Here is a 22,996-nt window from a genome sequence, read left to right as displayed (position 1 = left end):
GAAAAAGACGGAAAAAAAAACTGTTTATCCACCAAGTTAAGTCACTTGGCAGGTGTTGGGTCTACCATAAAGGATTTTGATTTTCAGTGTGACTCATCTTGCACTTGAAGCTCGAGTGGTATGATTGGTTAGTGAATGATTTAATTTGCAGGCGCAGTTGGTGTCCAGTCCGCTCAGTAGCAGTGAATTGCACAATATCACAAACTGTCACTGTTTCTCATTTTGGGTAATTGTCGGGGAGATTTGTGTAAACATATTACTTATTTAAAATGTGACAAATTCAAAGTATAAGTTCTCAGATACAAACTCTGAACGCTGATACGAATAGGGTGGATAAAATATTTGAAACACGTCTCATATAATTCGACACCTCCACAAACTGCAGCCTAAGGTTGAATCAACGCCTCTATGAAACAGTTTCAACAAAAACAGTGTAACCTTCGTGATGGTTGTATTATTGCAGGCATGTTGTATTAGACTGCTTACTAGATTTACTACTAGTCCTACTTTTACTACTTCTTATTTTTACCTCATGATTTGATACTGAAGCCTGGCGCCTTGGTGACTTGACAGGAAACTGGTGAGCTGAAGTTAGGGAGCGTCTCAAAAGTGCATGCAAAAATGGCCAAAAGACATCTTCAGATTCTTATACATACCATTCTCTTTTTTCCACAGACAAGTCAGACCAACTGTATTTTCATCTTGTCCCATTGAATGCAAAACCTCCTTTTAAAAATGAAAAGCAATATGGCCCAGTAAGCTATTACCACCCAATAGTTAATAGCTTTCTTATTTCTTTAATAAAATGCAGTTCATACCAGCATTACATTTAACACACCCTGTAGTTTTCACTCTTCAATTCCACCCAGACCATTAACAGTTACACAGCTAAATTTAGACCAAGTTTAGACTTATACTTTTTCTTTTTGTTTTTTGAAGGTGGGTTTCAAGTGGAAATCATGATTTATTATTTGGTTAATTTAGGAACATTTAGGTACAACTTGTACATTTGCGTACAACTATAAATGAACAATTAAACACTTTAACACAGAAAATGAAGCAATCTAGTCTATTTAACAACTTCCGGTTTAGGCCTGCCCACTTCCAGTATAAAAACGAATGCAGATACAAATAGATATTTTTGTGACATGAACAGATACAGATACATATCGTAGCTTTGCGTCACACCCCTGTCCAAATTACCAGCCTTTTCACACTTTGAGGACACGAGCATAAAAAGTATTTTATCACTGACATGCATATGGCCTTGTTTATAATACATTACAACAGTTAACACAGGAGCACAAGAAATTACATCAGCAAGAAACAATTTATGCTGTTTGCCTAAAGCAAGAAGTGCATAGAGAAAGGGATTCATACGCCTGGTGTCTGAGGGAGTGCTGGTGGTCTGCACAGAAGCCTGTAGTGATAAAATGTTACTATTTATGAAATAAGTTTTTAAAAGATTTTTATTTCAAAATACCTTTTAATAGCTAAGATTATTTTGATATTTTGCAACACATAGATGATGAAATACCAAAATCTAAATGATAATCAAGTGGGATAATGTGCCGGATGACAAATAGGTTACAAAACTATAGACCTGACCATATTTTTTATTAAAATCTGTCAACTCTTACATGCGTTTTCACAGAAATATATACATATTCCTGTGAATCAGATGCTAATACCACTTGCAAATGAACTGGGTAATTGATCTTTAAGAATTAGAGTTTCTCCAAGATGTGTACATGGCCCTGGATCATCTTTGCACTAATTTGTGCAGCACACAGGTCAGGGCCAGCAGCTGTTTCCATTTCAAAAGCCAATCAAGCTCTGCAACACTAACGTCAAGTGTTATTCCTCACAACTATATTTGCATAATACATCTAAGCGATCATATCAAGTGTTCATGACGGCAATGGAGTCTAAAGGCATCATTCTGTTAAAAAAAAATGTAAATGCATGGATATGTTTTGCAGCATTTCCTATTTCTCCCAGATTCAAACAATGCTGGCTAGACAAAAACAAACAATGCAAAGCTATTTGGTTTTTAGCTCGCAACCCCCTCCCCCTTTCCCCTCTTCTGTCTCTACAGAAATGACAGGAGAAGTGCACATTTGTAGCTTGCAGGTAGTGGTTGGGGTACAGATTGAAGCTATGATATATGACATGTGTTGCAAGCAGTCTCTGTGTATCTCCCAAGGACCTGTCACAGCTCCAGCACAGGCAGTTAAAGGCTCTGTTATACACAGTTTAATCCTCCATTTAGGTCACAATTCACCAGTAAAAATAGGGTTTATGTTCAGAAGTCTCTTAATTTAAGGAAATAAAAGGAGCACAATTCCCATTGCTAGTTTAAAAATGAGCTTTTATCAGCTTTAGTTTTTAATATTTCCCTGTTTCCTGGCTACTCCTGCATTCAGAATATGTAAATTTGGAAATGCATAATGGCTGAAGAGTAGAAGCATGTCTCTGCTCCACTGTGTTTTTTATTTGAGTACATATTAATATAACTACTCCATTTTTCCATGCTCTTTGATTCTTTCCAAACTGGATTTTTTTGTCTACACATAATACACATTTCCTTAAATATAGTCAATTATGTATTACCCCTGCGCAAATAAGTAATTGTTCTCTGTTACAGTTAAAGGCTCCTGAAGTTTTTAGCCCCAGATCTTGTGCTGATTAGGGCTGCATTATTCACTCAACATTGTGTCATTGCTAGAAGCTAAACCAAGCACAAGCCTTGTCCAATAGACTTTATTTCAACGGTTAAATGTACATGCGCGCATGGTAAATTGCACTTTAAAGAGCATACGAACCCAAATGTGCATGCACATTATATCATAGCCACACATAAACTATATGAATAAATATGAATCTGAGAAAAATCTGATGAAAAAATTTAATGAAAAAGTAAATAAAATGGACGAGTAAATGGGAGAAAGATGAGTTCAAGGAATAGATCTGCTTGTTGTGAGTTTTAAGAAATCAAATCAGGTCAAATCTCATTGAACATTTTCTCTCGCCCTCTCTTTTGAAAAATGTAATGCCCTGCATGAATTGCAGGAGTAGTCAAAAAGCAGATACTAGCTATAAGGTCTTAATAGATGTTTTTGTGTTACTTTTACCCTCTGGAAATTGCTGTGATGCTTAGCCAGATAATAGTCATAGTTTGACCAGAAATAGATCTTACACTAAGCAAACTGGGTTGATATTTTCCTCTAAGTGGAGCACTGAAGAAATATGGGATCTTCCCTGTTGTGACATTGGATGATGAGAGAGGCACATCCCCCGAAATGCAGTCTGAAGGTGTCTCTGTGCTTAGAGGACACAATCTGTATATATGACATTCCACCAGGCTATATCCCTGCGTTTTGCAGTTGTGACCTATGGGTTGGGGGTTGTGTGCCTCCGATCACAGCAACAGTCTGAGGGGAAATCTGCTAAGAGTACAGTAAAGGGAGCATGGTTTCTCCAGAGCCTGCGGCCCGCTGGTGCTGAGTAAGCCCATGCAGCAGAGGATGCCTGTGAATTAATACTCCTTGACAGTAAATGTCAACAGAATTTAAATTACACTGCCCGGTCTCTCTCATAAGCATGAGAATGTCTTTAACTTATATTAGGTGCCATGAACATGGCCACAGGAGCCTTTGGGGGAAATCTTTTTTTGCACTTCAAGATGTCTCCGTGTTTGAAACCACCAGCTCAGTGTTTCTTGTCGCGTATCTGAAACCAGCAGCAAATTCAGCAGGCATGCATGTGGCTAATTAGTTGAATTTAACCGCAATGATCATTAGCGTTGTAGACATATCTGCTGCGATCTCAAACCAGCACCCTCCCTTCTCCTAGTCAATGGAGCGTTTCACTGCTCATTAGAGGAAGCCGTTGTGATGGAGCAGGCCTGGCTGCCTGCGTTAGTGTTACATCCCGTAGCAGAACAACATCTATATTAAGATTACATCTTCCTTAAAAACAGTTTTTGACTCACTGGAACACTGGAGGAACACAAAATGCACCGCAACGCATTACATGTTATTTTTGTAACGGCTATCATAACAACATGATACTGGAAGTCGTAATGTGCCAGAAGCTTGTTTTAAATGGAAGTTGTTGGGAATAAATTAAAGCTTTTTTAAAAAAAATTTCATTATCTAGTCCTTAACACATGAAACAAAAACATCAACTATTTTAAAATTGTGATTACGGGTCAAGATGCACATGATTTGTATATGTCATGAGCCCAGAAGTAGGACATCTACAACAAGAATAGGATGTGATCAGCTTTATTTTATCCCGTGCCGGGAAATGGACGTGTCATAACATCAAAAGGAAGCACTAATATAGATGTGTGGCATAAATAAATAAAATAAAAAAACTTAAATTAAAGCCACTTAATACTATATACACTATAAAAATGCTAACTACAAAGTGTATTGAGACACAAAATATTGCAAATAAGTGATGAATGAGGAAGTTGCAATAAATAATTAAATAAGTCATTTCACTTATAAGGGCATAGTATCAGGTGGTGGGTTAAATGTTTGCATCAATTAATACAATTACTGCACACAGCAGCAGGATTAGTAATCCAAAACCAGTTGGGGAGAACAGTTGTGGAAATAGACTTTTGTGATCAGTGAATTTAAGAAAACGACATCTTTGTACTATTGAATGTGTGACAGGCTGCGTTAGATGGCGGTAAAGCATGCAGAAGTGAAAAAGGTTTAAGGTGTTTCATGCACCAATTAACTTAATTTCTGTGGTTGTCTAACTGGATTATCTGCTTTACATCAACTGATATTTATGGAATTTCAGTGATGCTTGTTCATATACTGATCAAGGCTGGTTAGACCCAAATGTCTTATGAAATAAACTAACAATAAGTGTTATAGCGTGCACAATTTCTCCAGGTTTAAATAGGATCAGTGCATTTGAACTGTAATCAGTAATCATCATCATAATAATAATGAAAGGCAATGACGTAGTTGGCAAAGGAAAGGTAAAAATTGTCTCAAGTCTATGTTTCGGAGGCTGGCGTTGAAAAGTAACACAAATGTCGGCAGGCAGTGGCTACCCTGCAGTGACCCCTGGGACTGGACTTGTTTAAAAAAGAACACAGTTGACAGACCAGCAGTATCAATGAGCTGACCTCTCTGCAGCCAACGCCAGCAGGTATTTTTCCAATTGTGTGTTTTTTCTTATTTTCTTCACCTTGCCACAATTTATTCCTGATGTGTTAGAAACTGTTGAGGTATGAACTATGGCTTTCAGTGGTTGTCCTACTGGTACTGACACTGGTGATCAGTGAAATAATGCTATACATTCAGTTTGACATTTTATCTATCTATCTATCTATCTATCTATCTATCTATCTATCTATCTATCTATCTATCTATCTATCTATCTATCTATCTATCTATCTATCTATCTATCTATCTATCTATCTATCTATCTATCTATCTATCTATCTATCTATCTATCTATCTATCTATCTATCTATCTATCTATCTATCCTGGACTGCAGGTTTCACATTTACCTTTAGTGTAAATTGCAAATGTTACTGAATGTAAGCACACTGTCAAATCAGAGATAGGGAAGGAATATTACATGTCAACAGCATGAAATCACCTTTACCTGAATAGGCTTTAATAAGCTAATTGACCTTTTCCCATCACTGGCTCTTTCACTGCTGTCTTAAGCTGAGAGGAAATGTTGAAAAGTGAGTGTGTTTCTCGTTTTAGAGAGTACACGTGAAGAACTTTGTTTCTCAACTTGGCTTTTTAAGGATTTCAGGTAAATGAGCAGACTTTCTCCCATCTGGGTGTTCAGGTTTCTTTCATCTCTAACCTTCCGTATTAGATGCAAGCGTACCTATCTACTAACAACTCTCCTTTCTTTGTGTGCTGAGGAGACAGAGGGCAAATGTCTCCTTTCATTTATTTCCAGAGTAATAGTATTGTGGTGCGGGAGAGCATAACATTTATTAAGCTATTTATAAATTGTAGTTGGAATATATACATGTCAGATGTGATTCCATTCCAGTTGTTGTGCCATGTGTTCCAGCAACATCCCAGACCGCTCAACAAGGAGGCCATATTATAACCTATAAACATCAAAATTTTTACAGTCTCCCACTGCAGTTGTTTTAGGAAATGCATTTGTGACACCCCTTGGTTTGAATTCCAAAGTGTATTTGTTTAATGCTCTTTAAAGCTTGTCTCTGTAAGTATTCACATCTGTCTTTGAATTCTCTATCCTACAGAATTGTGGTGCAAGAAATGTCAGGACGGATCTTGACTCCACCTCCGTCCCTACCCCCTCCAAAACCACTTAGCCATGCTGAAGTGCACTTTGTCTGTAACTAGATATACAGGCCCTTGTTGTGCTCCATTTGGAGAAGCCTCGGTGTCCAAAGCATTGAGTGTAAAGCGCACATCTCCTTGTATATGTAATTATCTGTGCAAATATGTGTTTTGTTTACAGAGGGGGAAAAGGTTCACTGGCAAACCAAGCATGAAGTGGAAAAAATATGATTCTGATGGAGCATGAGTGGTCAGTTAGAGATGTGTGCTTTCTTTTCTGTCTTGACTATCCTAAGGTCATTTCTTTTCTTCTGTTAGCTCCACTTTCTACCCCATGCAGCCCTCAAACCGTATTTTATCTCTTTAATTACAGTCCTCACGAGCAGACACACGAGTTCTAGAATTAGGTGTAAACGGAAGAATCGTGCAAGGCAGTTTTGCATAATGTTTGACATCGGACCTGTGTGTGCCAGGGCAATATCTGCATCTGATGTTTGCCGTCCTTAAGACTGGAGGGCAAGAAGGAGATCCATACTTCGGAAAGTGCTTCAAATTGAATGCCAAGAGCCAGGCTTCTCTACGGTGGGAGGCAATGGCGTGTCCATGGGGAGATGACCACTGAGACTAATTGGAGCACTATTTTCCGATTGTATTACCATCATAAAGACAAATAAATCTAACTACAGCTGGAGTTGCGATGCGTGTATTAGACAAATGTGACTTGCTGCCCTCGTTGGCAGTAAACGGGGGAATGCGAAACTTGTTCAAACAAAGCCGTCGACGCTCGTATTACATTAGATATTCATATTTTCATTAATTTTGATGTTTTTAAGCATTAGAAGTTGTAATGATAAAGAAACATTTAGACTTGAAGTAGAAAGTGTAGCGTTCCCTTTAGGCCACATGGCATAACCATTTTATTCACAGTAATTAAACTTGCTCTGCTCTTAAGCAGACACACACATCTCTTATAGCCTGTGGTGTTTTTGCTCAAAGGTTTATCCAGAGGGAAGAGCAGCCAACTTTCACACAGCTGTGTTAGTACTCCTCTATTGTTTATTTTCCTCTGAAAACTAGTAAAGATGTGTAGTATTAACCATTAGTTTAATAGCCCTGCTATTACATGGAAATGTTCAGGTTTCTAGCATCTGTGGAGCATAAAAAGAAGTCTGTTTCCGTAAAACATGGAAGATTTGAAGCTTCTGCTGCAGAATTAGCACTTGCTCTCTGTACTGATGTTAAAGCGTGTTCAGTGTCCCGGTCGCCTCTCGTTTCATTAGAGAGCCCCTCTTTGTGGGTTTTCCTTTACTCTCTGCGAGGGCCTTATGGCTCAGACAAGAGAAGCAAAGAGAGCAAACACGCTGTGACAATCGTGTCCTCCTTTTTATTCAGGAGCTTTCACCATTGGCACGATGGTTGGCCAGGTTAATGTCTCCATACAGCATGTCAGCAGAAGCATCCTCTCCACTAGATGTGCACACTGGTGTGACGGCTCGCTCTGACCTGTTTGCTGGGAATATTCCATGGGAACAAAACCACAGAAAATGTTTTGGGGTTTTTTTGTGCTAATTTTGACTCCATAATCAGAGGAATATGATTTTGAGTGAAGGTGAGAATGTAGGTGTTGCTTGTTACGTGTACAGAACAAAAATAAAAAAAAGTGAAATAGATATCAAAGATGTATTTTGACACCACGGTTATTTCAGAACTATTTAATATACTTGCCAAGTATCCATGGTCAACTAATTTTATCATCCCTGTCTTTACACAGGCCCTGATAAATTCATATCAGCATCACATGGACGAGTCACATTTCTTATCTTCACAGCAAACGTGTGAATCATGGTGTGGAAAACCTTGTTAATCTGCCTGTTTACAGTTTGTTGAGCGGTATCACACTATTCAGGGCACATGGGGAGAAGTGGAGTCTCTCCAGAGTTCTGTACAGTCCTGTGTCATTCACTCCGTGCATGACAGAATATGCAAACCATGCTTATTGGAGGGAGCGACGACTTCTTTTAGACTCGGGTGCATTTGGCTATTTTGGACGGATGGTTTGACAAAGGCCAGCACTTCTTCGGGCTTGCCGCACAAATGCTCCCATTTAAGTATTTGGTTGACTTTAAAGGCGCGGCACTCCCTCTGCTTCTAAGCAAATCTGGCATGATTGCGTGCCACAAAGTGAGTCCATTTGCCTCGACCACTGCGCTTTCACTTGACCATGCGCCTGAAATGAAGGGACATTTAGGCTACATATGGAACAGAACTGTTGTCACATAGATTTGTTGTTCATATGCTTTGCTGAATGTGAAATTGCATCCAAATTGTTCGTGGTTGTTCTGCACTTTGGAGTGTTAGGAATCAAGCTGTGCCAATATGTACTTTTTGCACACCTGTGGTTAGTGTGATCTCACACATCTTATATTAAAACAATCTGATTCGTAAAAAAAGAAAGAGATAATTATGACGTGGGCTGATTACTGCTTGATAGTTTTCTCTAAGGGCAGAAAGTAAGTACATTTACTCAACTACTGTACTAAACTCATTCTTTAGTTGGGGTTTTCCATTTTATGCTACTTTATACTTCTATTCCACTACATGTATTTAACAGCTAAAGTTACTAGTTACTTTTAAGATTGATCATACAAAACACATGATGGTTATAAAATATAATGCATTGTTATAGATGAAACTACCCAACAGTATTTTAAGTAATTGCAATTGGCTCCACCTCAACCAATTACAGCAAGTATTACATGTTCATGCATCAACAATAATGATCCAGTTGAGTAAAATTTTTAATGCAGGACTTACTCATAATGGAGTATTTTTATAGAGTGGTGTTGCTACTTTTACTTAAGTTGTTCTTCCATTACTAGTTATTTTTTCCCCAGTGGCCAATGAAGTATCTGTTTCCCTGTAAGTATATTGATAATTCTTATGATTTAAGTATCCAAAAAGAAGAAAATGCAATAGTACAGGCTGCTAGTGACCCATTTTTGGCTTCCAGATAGATCATTTTACATTATAAAATATTATTTTTTGCATGAAATATTGTTAATACTGATGATTAAAAGAGTTTTCTCTTATTATAATCATAAGTGAATTTTAAAAATATAAACACATCACCAGTTTCTGGAAATCTTGTTAAGAGAAGCTAGTGTTTCATTTTTATAAACTATTTAAAATAAGTAATTAATAGATTTGCATGACTTACATTAAGGAAATTTGATTTGAATAAGAGATGTTTTAAAATCTAACTATGATCAGCTATCAGATGAGTCATACTGGTGTGAGAATAAATGCTGTCCACACTCAGTGTATCCGTTGGATATCTAAGGTCTTCAGTGATCTTAGCCATGTGTGAGCTGTAAATAGAGAAATATATGCCGGGGCACAGTCTCTCAGATCCTCTATGATTAGGTTGCTTAACAGTTTAGAGGATGCTTTGAAAGTGAGATTCCTCCTCTCTTTAACTCATTGTCACGTTGTTTTTCAGGTCTATAGATTCTGCCTCTAATCTGTTTAGCTGTACTTAAATTGGCTGCGTTGACATCTCCTCGTTTTAAGACTGGGATTCCTTTTTCCCCCTGGTCGAATACCCTTTCACGTAACTTAATATGCCATTTTGGTCTCCCAGGGACAATAATTGAGTTTAGGCGAAGTTTAAATAGCTTAAAGGACAGGGAATACAGATGGGCATCTCTGTGATTAACAAACTCCAGCCCAAGGTCTCTGTGTCAGGCGCTGGATTAGGACATTACGAAGAGAATGACAGAGCTTTTTGGCACTTTATTCCCTCTCAATAACATTCTTTCACATATTAAGTTAATTCCACCCCTAGGTAGGGACTTTATCATGCAGAAGACCTTAATCCACTGTTGTTGAGTCCATCTCGCCCGAGCTTTGATGAAGTCCCCCTGCTTTTCTGTGGGTGCAGCAGGCCTTGGTAAGACAAAGCACCCGTGACAGAGACAATAAGATGCAGCTTGAACCACAACAAAAAGAGGTTTCATCCATTGGAGTGGAGAGAAGAGGTGTTGTTGAAGAAAAAATGAGAAAAAACATCAAAGGAAGAGGAAAAAGAAGACAAATTCGCACAGAAGTGCCAACACTTCTGATCAAGAAATGTATCACTATTAACACTGTGAGTGCTTTTATTAGGTGTAGAAGGCCCGGCCCCACTGATCTCTTGTATAGCACTTTATCTGAGGGCCACCTTTGACCCCTTGTTGAAAAGCCCCGGTTGATATGATGAGCGTAAGCTTTGGGTGTTCTTTTAGATCTCGTATTGGTACTATCCCAAATTGAAAAGGCGTGTTTGTGGTGCCAGCGGCCAATTTATCCTTTGGCTTCTGTCACTCTGCATGGGAAAAAAGATTAGTCGCGGTGTCCCGTCCCCCGGCAAAATGACCACCAAGAGAAATTGAAAAGTCAGAGCTTGAGACTTCAAAAAACACATTAGGAAGTTGTTGTGCTTCTAATTGATTCACTTAGCTAGTGTTCAACAGGAAATTGAAGACGTTGTTTACACCAATTTAAATAAAGGTTTGAATGATTTCTTAAAATTAGAGAGAATTATACTTTTATTGTTTTTCACAGTGTGGGCACAGTAACAAAAAGCTGAGCAGAGCATATGAGCAGTCCATTGGCCGCCCTATTGAGAACATCTCTGTTGCAACACTGAATAGAATAATTAATTCAGTCACCTGTCTGAACTTAAGCTGTCCATTTGATTGTCAGTGGTACTGAGAGTCTCTGAAGGTTTTGATCCTTCTAGCACTAACAGATGGTTGTTGTGGCTCGGCCTGGGCTGGGAATCGCTCCTTAAGAGCAGACAGAGGGTTGCAGGGGGAAAATCCCCTGTTGCCGTCCCTAAGAAGACCATAAGCTTGAGCAGAGAAAAAGAAAGGGCCTGCTACTGGTGCTAATTACCCAGAAACCACACAGAAAGTGCCCACTGTCACTAACTGAAGAGGTTCACATCCCTTCTTACACAGATAAAAGGCGTAGTACGAAAACATTTCGCAGGGGACAAAGAAGGGAAGATTACCATAATCTTTTGGTTTGTATCCCCTGTAAGCTGTCCGTGTGTCCTTTTCCCTCACTCTTTCTCTTTCTCCTCCTCCTCCACCCTTTCTCACTCACTCTCCACTGCTCTCTTGTTTCTTCTTGTCTAAAATCTGGTTTGAAGCTGCAGAAATGGTGGGAATTGGCTTTGCAGCCTAAGCCTGACAGTTGTGTTCTTCCCGCCTTCCTGTGATCATCCCTGTCATTGGTGGGCTGCTGCTGGGGTAATCAGACAATGGCAGGCGAAACGAGGTGTCACTGTGCTGACAGACCCCTCTTCATGTTATGTCATTGTTAATCCTCAGCCTTCAGCCTGCTCCCACTGCTGCTTTCATCCAAGCATTCTCCATGAAGGGGATAGGGGATAAATATGATGCCTTCATATTTCTACATATCAAAGCGCTCTCAAGCGGCTGTTTTCTCCCTAAGTGGCGAGGGATTGTACAGCACACAACTCAGAGCGAGAACTTTTTAAATGAGGACATCACAGCGGCTGTACCACATTGGCTCTCTGACTGTCCCACTCACAGGAAGCCTGGACCAAAGCCAGTCACAGAGCCAGGAAAACAGGCGCTTTAAAGGCGTTGCATAAACGTTGTCTTCTCTGGCTGCGGCTCACCCCAGAGGTCTGATCCTTTTAGCATTGGGGCTGCCTTAGAGCACCTCGGCGAAGCTCATAGGAGACTGTGATGAGGCGTCGAGACATAGCGGAGGAAATGGTTTCAATTAAAGGCAGAGAGTGACGGGTGTCACTAAGAGCCTCGTGTCTCTGCGAGAACAACAACAAGTGGTAGAGTCTCCGGCAATCATTATCCAGTGCTTTTATAGCATCTAAAAGCTCAAAACATTCAGATTGATGGCAGAATATGTGCTCAGTGTATAAGACATCCCATAAATGGCTCCGTTTTCACTCGCTTGCTGTCTGCTTTTTTTGGCTTCTGAGTGGGTGGTGTTGAAACAATGACAGGAAACCTGCTAGTTTGGGTAAAATCTCAAGTTTACGAACGATTATACTACTTCTCAGTGTGAGGGAGAGCACTCTGCATATTTCTCTCATGTCAGTGTGAGCAAAAGTATCATCAAATATCATAGTCATTACATTTCCTCAACATGCCCTTTAGATGAGCTGCTGTTTGGTTCAGTGTGTTTTGAGATTTAAAACAATGAGTTTCTGTTCGCCTGCCTTAAACGCAGTTCATGGTTTTATTTATCCTTTAAACAAACACTGATTTGTATCTTTTCAGATGTGACACATTCAGCCAAACTACACTCAGCCTTTTTATTTTATTGTTTGGTTTGCTGAGCTCTGATTGCATTTGAAAGTGATGCCACAGGTCCGTTCCCATTGTGTGTGCTGTGCTGTGAGTCTGTGCCGCGTTTCTTTGACAGCCTCAGTGTGAGACTGATGTTTCAGAAGGTAGACATGTGTGCTCCCTGTAACGCTGTGTTTACAGAGCCTCCCCACCAAGTCTCTGCTCACCGCATACATGGCACAGAAGGCCCAGATGAGATAACACAGTTTACTGCTGCTCTTTCTAGTGGATGGCAGCAGCGGGATTTAGGCAACTGGTGGACAAGTTACACTATGGCTCAAGCTCAATAATAAGGAAACAATATCAGAATAATAGCCATACCATTAATTATCTGTTATGTTCAATGTGTGTAACATGAATGGACTACAAACTAATTTCGTTGTACTACCTAGTGTTGTAAAATGATAAATAAATGACCTTGTACCTTGTATCTTCATCACTGATGTCGTGTTGACTCATCCCATCATCATCATAATTAACACTACAGTAATCAGAATCACAATTACATAAAAGCATTATTGCCATCATCACTATTAGCAATATGACAGACAAAAGCAGTCTGATGTTCAGCCGTAGTAGAAAAAGAATGTAATATTTGGTTTTCGGTAAATTACAAGTCAAGGGTCAAGAACATGTCACGACTTTTATTAAAAAAACTACCAGCAACTATCATTCAAGCTCTAGCATAGCATCTCCACTGTCTCACTGAACCAATCTGTACTGTAATATTGACGAGGTCTACATTCAACAAAACTTTTACAAAACATTTACAAAACACACACTCATATTACAAATAATCATAAGAATGAGTATAGAACAATGCATAAATGAACCAAAACTTTTGAAATAGGTTACTACATTTAAACTCAACCCATTAATATAAGCTGCATATGCTTGGAAACAGCTAGTTCCTGTCAGTTAAGGCAGAAAACAATGCCAAAATATTTCTGGATTAACCAACTAAGAGCTGTAAATAAATATAGTGTACAGAGATTATAAGTAACTAGTCCTTTTATTTAGCTCAAAAAGAATGGAGATGCTAAGTAGTTAGCCTATGTAGCCATGTAGCGTGGTGTGGGAGCTTCGATTGTGAGCTTTTTACCATGGCAATGTTTTGAGAATGACACTTTATGAATAACAAAAGTACAGAGAATTTTATGCTTTTTCTTTTGCTGTTCGACTTAGCAGGAGCTATCTGGCTAGCTGGCAGGTACTGAACTTGCTAAGGAGGGAGACTCTGGAGGGACTGCAACGAGGGTCCAATGGCCGACAGGCAACCAAGCTAGCACTGGCACTAGCGAGCTAGTCTTTTTACTGAAACAATATTGTGTTGGAGCTGCACTTTTTTCTTCATTGTTAGATATTTCTCCAGCTAGTCTTTTGTCCAGGGTAAAAACACTGGTGACCATTTTGGAGCTCCAAAGACATCAAAACCCAACTCCATAGGAACAGTCTGTGGAGTTACATTCACAGATGTAAAAAAAAAAAAAAAGAAAAAAAATAGACATATGCAGCTTTCCTTGTAACACAAGTCAAAATGACAGCAGAAACGTCTGGCAAAGGCTACGGACTGGATTGCACTGAACTGAGCACATGTCTATTTACTCTCAGATCCCTGTTACAGTCAATCTGCATCTCTTATTTAACCTGACCAAGCTCATTTACAGGAGATGAAACTGGGAGAAATAGAAAAGAAAAAGGAGATGTTGCATTTTTAATCTAGGACATTGGGTAGTAGATTTTTTTTGACGACAAACAGCACTTACAGGCGTGTTACACACTGAGAGATTCTTCTACCCTGGAGTCCTGTTGTTGAGAAGCAGACAGTGAACCAGTCAGCTAAAGATCATTCTGCATTAAGGATCTCCAGCATAAGAGCAGTCTGTCACTGAAATCATGATCTGCACATACAAATCCCCAAACTGGATTTAGAGAACCAGCCCTCCCAGGGTTGTCAGCATCATACATTTGCATCCATCTACCATATCTGAACATTTACTCAAATCTCAAACTGTTTCCGAATCAGCCACGGATCATTCTGGAAAACTGCGAAGGAGAAAAAACTCTTTAAGAGGCTCTGTGGGATTTCATGGCATAAGTGTTTTAACCATAAGCGAGAGTTGCTTTAAAAAGTGCATATATACACACCTAATGTATTTTACATCCTTCCCAAACTGTGATGGGACTGAACAGAAGTTCAGTGTTTGGGCGCCATCTAAACTAATTACAATCACTATCCATAATTGAGAGGTAAATGCATGGAAAATCGCTCTACATCACATTTCATTTTAGTGACAAAGCATTTCAGCGCAGCGGGTGACTTTTTTTGTGTTGTAGCTTATGCCGGCGTGGTGCAGTGCTTGATTCCGTGACAGAGTTTATTGAAATGATTTAGTTTGTAGCAGGCTGCGTCCAGGGATTTGCTGTCCAAAGGTGTTGGGTCTGGAATTTGAGCGGCGCTTCTTAATGCTCCATTTTCCTTTGTTCTGTTTGTCTTAACGCTTCATGCTTGCTGGATATCAAGTCTTCTTTAATGGTTCTCTGTTTGCTCATGCACTTAGAGTATATATTTTAAGTGTGTTGTTTTGATGCTTATATTTAGACTATTTCCCATCATCACACTGTAAATGTTGTGCTTCTACTGTATTGTAAATGCAGCCATGTTATGAGTCAATTGGCTCATAATCCATTGTTAACTAAATGGATCCCGCGTGTACAAATCCCCCTTAGCTGAACCTGTAGAATTCTGGCTTTGTGTAAATCCACACAAAAAAGGGAGAATTTACTTAATTCCCAAAAAGGCAATAACCATTGTTGTGCTCTTTGGTCACTAAATCTGTTTCCACCAGATTGGATGTTTTATTTGATGGATCTTTTCTGCTTAACACAATGCCAAGAGAAGATTTGGATGCTGCTTACTGCTCTGTCAGCTTGGATTTGTGCATCCGTGTTGGCCTAAATATGCTTTTTCTCCAGTGTGGCCAATGCTGCGCTCTTATAGAATCCTTGATCAAAGGATAATGCACAGACTGTCACTTGGCCTCCCTTAGCAGTTGGCAAGAGCACTCTGAATTATTCAGATGCATTCTCATGAATACTTGTGTAGCTTACAACACTGTTGATGGCAAATAACACTTATCTAAATGAAGTAACATATCCTCTTTTGTAATTCTTACTCGACGCAGTAGTGAAGACTATGTTCATATTTAGAGCATTGAGTGCTTAGGCTTGGTTTGGGTTGTTCGTTATTATAGAACAAGTAGCACACAGTTCTTTTGTGCTACTTAAACTACTGTACTATAAGTGGTTCCCACTTATTTACAGTTCCCACTTATTTACAGTACAGTGGGGGTTGGGCCCCAAGACATATCTGAGAGAAAGTGGTTGAAAGTCACTAAGTACATTTACTCAAGTACTCTAATGAAGTACAGTTTTGAGGTACTTGTACTTTATTTGGGTAATTCCATTTCATGCTACTTTATATCTCTACGTTACTATATTTCAGGGGAAATATTGTACTTTTTACTCCACTGTCAAGCTCCTCTCCTGTGGAATCACATCCCAGTTTGGGTTCGGGAGGCAGACACCATCTCCACATTTAAGAGTAAGCTCAAGACTTTCCTCTTTGATAAAGCTTACAGTTAGGGCTGGCTCAGGTGAGTCCTTAACCATCCCTTAGTTATGCTGCTATAGGCCTATACTGCCGGGAGACTTCCCATGATGCACCTCTCTCCTCCTCTGTATGCATTCTTATCCCATTACTGCATGTTACTAACTCGACATCTTCTCTCTCCCGTAGTTTTGTGCTTTCTCGTCTCTCTCCTCTCTCCTTCTGTCACTTTCAGCAGGTATTTCTACCTCCAGAGCTGCAGAGTCTGGATCTGTGATTGTGGGCCACTTGCTGGCCCCGTGTTCCTGCTCAACAACTGCTACTACAGTTGTTGTTATTAGTCTTATTATTATTCCTATCATCATTATTACTATTATTATACTATACTATATTATTTCATTAATATTAATATTACCACTACCATTACATTAATATTGTTTTAAAATTCTATGTGGAATTTGCATTGTGCCACTGTATTCTCTCTCTCTGTCTCTCAATTCAATTAAATTCACTTCAATTTAGCTGGGCTTTATTGGCATGGGAAACAGATGTTAACAGCATGTGTAAAATAAAAACATACATAAACAGAATTGTGATATTAAAATATATACAGATAAGTAAGATGGGATAATGATAATAATAATAAATTGTAGACTTGCAGTTAAAATACAAATGCAAAAAGTGAAAACTAATCACAACATTTTTGTTTTTATGAGAGAGAGAGTGTGTGTGTGTGTGTGTGTGTGTAGGTCATTCACTGTCCCTCAGGTTGTGGCATGTTGATACATATTGGGCAGCAAGATCTGCCCTGTCTCCTTCTCCTAGGAGTATTTTTAATTTTGAGAGGTCATTTAGTGCTTTGAAATCTGAGATTTCAGAGTTGAACTTGTTGAAGTAAACGTTCCTTATTTCATTGAATGTTGTACATTGTAGGAGGAAGTGCATCTCTGTCTCAGCCTCACCTGTCGAACAGTGACCACATATTCGGTTTTCTTTTGGCTACTGTGATTTTTTGTGTCTTCCTTTTTCGATTGCCAGTTTGTGGTCACTGAGCCTGTACTTGGTTAGGATCTGTCTCTGCTTTCTGTCTTTGACAGTAGAGATTCTGCTAATTCATCATCTCTTTTTAGGGCCAGATACCCTTCTGATCTACTTTGGTTTTTTAGTTTCTTCTTTCCAATGTTCCACATAGGTTTCTTTACATTGCGTTATAATTTGGTTTACTCTGATTGGTGTCTGGAAAGCAGTGCTGTTGTGAGACTGGTCAGAGTGTGTCTGAGAGGGGGCAGGTAGTCTCAGCACCAACTGACATATGGGACTCTTTTCTTGGGTTTGGAGGGTTGCTTTACTTTGACCGCTGCAACATAAAATGCTGCACACACAGTAATGCATCAGTAATAATCCAATATATAACATTGAGGTGTCATTCTCCTGCATAATGAGCACTTTTACTTTTTATTTTAAACCTTCAATAACTGCCTTTTTTACCCGCTTGGGGGCATCAGAAACGAGTTGACATACAATATTGTCATAGCATCACCTTTTAAGCTGATATGGCGATTACTTGCTTATTTACACATCCAGCAGTTGCGGAGCAACATAATCATTCTTTTGCAGTCGTGTTTCTATGTTCACCAGCTAGTCTCTTATGTGAAAGATCTGAATGCTTATTCCAACATTGCTGAGGTGTCACAAGGATGACATGAGAATAGGGATATTTCCTTCGCACAAAATGATGCAAAAAAAAAATCCAACTTTTCTCAAAATGTAGCTTTTTTTCTTGGATACTGGATACTTTTCCAAGCATCTAAAAATCAAACAATTCTCAAACAATCTGAGAAATCCCTCTTTGGTTGATCAGCTCACAACTCATGTTCATACTAAGGCTATAACCTGCGATGAGGGGTCACATGTACAAACTGCTTTATTTTAGAGGTTAATGATGGAAACCATTGCTGTAGAACAGGTGCAAGAGGGCACTCAACATGGTCTTTGATAAACTGCACTGGATACTAATCCCCAATTATATTTTATTCTCTTTGGTTAAATTGAATGAATGTTTCACGTCAACATGCATTTTAACAAGCATGTCTGATGAAAAATAAAAATGAAAATGAGGCTTTACAAAGAACCAATAACTAACTGAGACTATATTGTGTCTTTACAAAACTAACTAAAACAAACTCAAATTCTAGAGAAAATGTCCTTAGTTTTCGTCTTTGTCAATTTATTTCATACTACACAAGCCTAGTAGTTCAGCTGGATATGAAATCAATCTTCCAATTTTTTAGCTGTGCCAGTTTTACGCCAGCTGTCAGCACCTCACGGTCTGTGACGTGTTGCCAATCCGTCCACGCCACGGCTGGCATCATGGCGGTGAAGTCCTTTTAAAAAAAAGAAGGCTAACCTAGCTTAACTTAACAAGGTAAGGGAGAGCACCCAGCCCCCCCCCCGAAAGAGAAGCTAACGTTAGATCCAGGCCAGGCAGTACGAATGGACTGTATTGCAGTATAATGTTTTGTTTTTATTATGCAATACTTTTTCTGTTCTTTTTTGAATCTCACCTCTGACATATACCCCATATTACAAATGAAAATTAAAACTAAGCATTTTCAAAAAATTTAAACTAAACTAGCAAACCCGCTTTAAAAATGAATGACAACTAAACTGAAATTGAAAACAAAATGTCAAAATGAAATAAATAAATAAAACCTAATGAAAAATGCAAAACTATAATAACCGTGGAATTGATTTAATGACAGCACAGTCTGAATTGACTTCATATAAAATGGAATGTAGTTTGTACTGAAGGGTGTAAAAGCTTTAAATCTAGAACGTATATAGTAAGAATCTGACATTATCGTGTAAGTAAGGCACAGTCCAAATATTTAACTTTTTGGTGCTTCTGTAAAATGTATTTCTGATGCCCTCATGAGGAAAATGTGGGGCCGACCAATGTAGAAATTTCTCCATGAATGTGACTTGTGAAATTGTTAGTGTTTATCCTCTCTGAAAAGTAAAGCTATTGATTTTGTGGGCATCTGATGTCTCCTCTTTTTCCTTAAGGTGAAATTTTGGAGCTGTGTTACTGACAGAGGTCAGAGGAGCCCAGAAAGACCGTGTGACCGTGCACAAGATTGTCAGGTCGTCTTTTCAAGCCTCCTCTGATCTCGAAGCTCTGTACGCATCCCACAGATAGGCCAACTGAAAAGATAAAGGTTGAATGTGCCTATGCATGGGTCGCTGTTGTTAGTACAGCAGGGGGAAGTGCCTATCAAATGCAGTTTTGTGCAGAAAGATTAAATTTGTACTACAGCCTACTCTAAATGTAAGAACACTACGCTATCTCACATCAGACGTGTAGCAGTTTTATATAGCTTAGGGCTACACCATGTGGATTTGGCATTAAAATATAGCATGTGGGAGTTAAAAATCTTTTTTTTAATGTACTGAGTAGTGTCCTCTTGCAGTATCTAATTTGGCTTCCAAATGCAGTAGCAATCACCCATTCTCTGTCAGGGCTTTTTATTAAAATATGTGCCTGTAGGTAGTGAAATTAACATCATAAGGTTATGTATGGATAAAAATAATATGTATGTTCTACACTACTGCACATCAGTATCTATCTATCTATCTATCTATCTATCTATCTATCTATCTATCTATCTATCTATCTATCTATCTATCTATCTATCTATCTATCTATCTATCTATCTATCTATCTATCTATCTATCAACACTAGTTAGCTTGCAGCTTGCTAATTGCAAAGACACGTTAAGTGACTAATTAACTAATTATGCTAATGACATACTATGAATACATACTAAGTGCATTCTACTCTTTATTTTTGTTTTCAGTAATATTCTACTCAGTGTACTTAAATGTATAAACATTAATTAATAGTGACATGAGGATTATTCTGGTGTCTTTTGGTTCAAGCTAATCAAGTAGCCACCGTGGCTACTTCAGTAATCACACCTTGACTGACACACTGGTTTTCAGTTACTCGTCTTCTAAGCCTCAGTTTATATCATATTGTTGAAGAAGAGTGAAGGGAGATGAATATTTCAGCAGCTGAGTGAGCATGAAGCACCAGCAGGGCTTCATACCATCTTGTTTGCACTTACTACAGCCATTAAGTTTACAAGCAGCATTTGTATTTATCACCAGGCCTGGATGGTTAGAAGCAATCAAAAACCAAACACAAGGAGAGAAATACAAGGTTCAGGTTGGCATGTGAAGAAAAACTGAGGTGAAGTGCTGACATGCTGATGTCTTAGCAGATAACACTTAAATCATTTTCCTCCAAAACTTCACTGGTAAGGGTTCAAAGAGATATAGCCATAATACAAATTTTTGGAGTAAGTAGTGGTGTTTGAAGTTATTTTATGGGATTTTGCTGTAAGGCCCAGAATTGATTTGCAGAAGGGATAAAAGGAAGATACTTTATCTTCGGAGCTTTGTCGGAAAAAGCTTAGCATCCATTGGTAGTTCCGCCAATATGCCTGCAGGGCATGGAGGTAGGGTGAGAGGGGGGTTGCTGGCATTGACATTATATACCAGAATGAATTGTGCTGAGTTTACACCTCCTGCTGCTTACGTTCTGCTCTTTCATAATCTTTCATGAACCATACAATGTTTTATTTAATGTCCTGGGTCAGAGAGAAACTTGAGAAAAAACAAATTAATAATGAAACGCATAGTACTAGGGAGGGAAAGAAGAAAAAAAAAACTTGGTTTGAGGCTCCTCAGCAAACAGGTCAGAGGGACCTTTTGAAGTCTACTGCTTCAGTGCAGTCAATAGTTTAAGAACTTGTGTTATTTCTGAATGTAAGGCCAGCTTGGACTTTTTCCTACCTGAAAATGCCAAATATCTCATCGCTGCTGCCCAGTGTCTCACTGCGGTCCTTGAAAGGCTATTCAAGCAGCCAAGGAAAAAACCCCTCAGTATCTCAGGTTGTTACTTCAGTGAAAACAGTCCATGACCGAGAGATTATTCTGTAAATACTCTTTGGTTTCAAAAATGAAGAGCACTCTATTTGCAATACTAAATGATATGTGATCTTGAAGGTTTTTGTAACTCACAAATAAAACTAAATTTCTGTGAAAATATAAAGAGAGTTGTGTGTATATTTTTATACGTTCCTCATTTTTTCGCCCACTGCTTGTTCTCTCTAGCCCTTTGACATAAGCTATTGCTATCAGTACCAAAGGGAGCAAGCGTATGCCATAGCCATAATGTTTGTATTCCCTGGTGAATCCTCATTTGCCGTCTGTTTAGACGTGTAAGGAAAGCCAGCTCCTGGCCTCTCTGCCTCTCAGGTCTTAATTGCTTAATTACAGTCATTATTTGAACTGGAAGCAAAATCGCCTGGCACCCTGACACCATGCTGGCCTGAAAAAAAAAAGCACTTTGAAGAACTGAGTGGATGTTGCGGGTGATCTCTAGAGGATGAATGAAGATGCCTGGTATGTAATCCACAGGATTGTGATATACACACACACATACACAAGACAGCCGGCATGCATGTACAGTATATCCACTTGCATGTATCTGAATTCCGCGCATCTCCAGGACATTTCAGTACTATCAGATGAAAAAGCTTCATGTCAGAGCCTCTGTACCTTCAGAGGAAGGTCCAGGGGCTGTGTGACTTATTCACGACTCTGGTGCTCGCCGTCCCGAGTCTCTCCGCTCTGCACTGTAACCTGTGTTGGCTCAGAGACAAGCTCTTTGCCTTTTCATATGCTGCAGCTCGCTCGCCCTGTTTAAAAAGTAAAGAGTAGGTTGCATCTGTGCTAATAATTAATGTGCTGGGAGAGAGAAAGGTGTTTATGGGGGGAAATGAGATGGCATTAACACCTCCTCCACTATGGAATTGGATCCCGTTGAAGGTTTATGCAGCCTGTACCACACATATTTCACCTAAGATGTTTTTTTTTACCATTTGTCTTTTTCGTACATCAGAGATCCTTTCACTGTTATCTGTTAGACTGGTCATTTTCCATGCTGTAATTAGGCATGTATCTCTTCGGGTGAGAAAGAGTCCAACAGTAAAAAAAAAAAAAAAAAAAAAAAAAGTGGTTACAGATGTCAGCTCTCATGTGTGAATGTGTTAATTTGAAGCAGGACATTACTGGAAATGAGCATATGAGGTCAGGTGACATTACATACATAAGAAAGAGTAGAAAAAGTAGGAAAGGCAAAATCGGCAAGAAGTATTGTATTTTGTAATGAAAAATGACCATTTCCAAATACCAAAGAGGTTCAATTCACAATGAATTTCAGCAGCAAATTGTTGCATTTGGATCCAGCAAATGTTTAGTATTTTGAGCCACAAAATGAATTGAATTGTAATCACTTAATTATTCTGATACTTACAAACCAAATACCTACAACACATGACATTCCCAACTGCCTCAGCTGTACTTTGTGCTTAGTGCTACTTAGCAAATTGTTAACACAGTAAACTAAGATGGCGACAATAGTAAACATTACACCTCCTAAACATGAGAACGTTACAAATGTCATTATTACCATTGTTAGCATGTTACCGTGCTGATGTTAGCTCAGTGCACCGCTGCGTAAAAGTACAGCCTCACAGAGCTGCTAGCATGGCTGTAGACTATTAGTCTCATTGCTTAAAAACTGACTTAACAATTAATCAGTTATCGAAATTGTCACCAATTATT

This window comes from Siniperca chuatsi, linkage group LG6 (genome assembly GCF_020085105.1).
Source record: "Siniperca chuatsi isolate FFG_IHB_CAS linkage group LG6, ASM2008510v1, whole genome shotgun sequence".
In the NCBI taxonomy this organism is placed as follows: Eukaryota; Metazoa; Chordata; class Actinopteri; order Centrarchiformes; family Sinipercidae; genus Siniperca; species Siniperca chuatsi.
Note: the sequence above shows the minus strand (reverse complement) of the source record.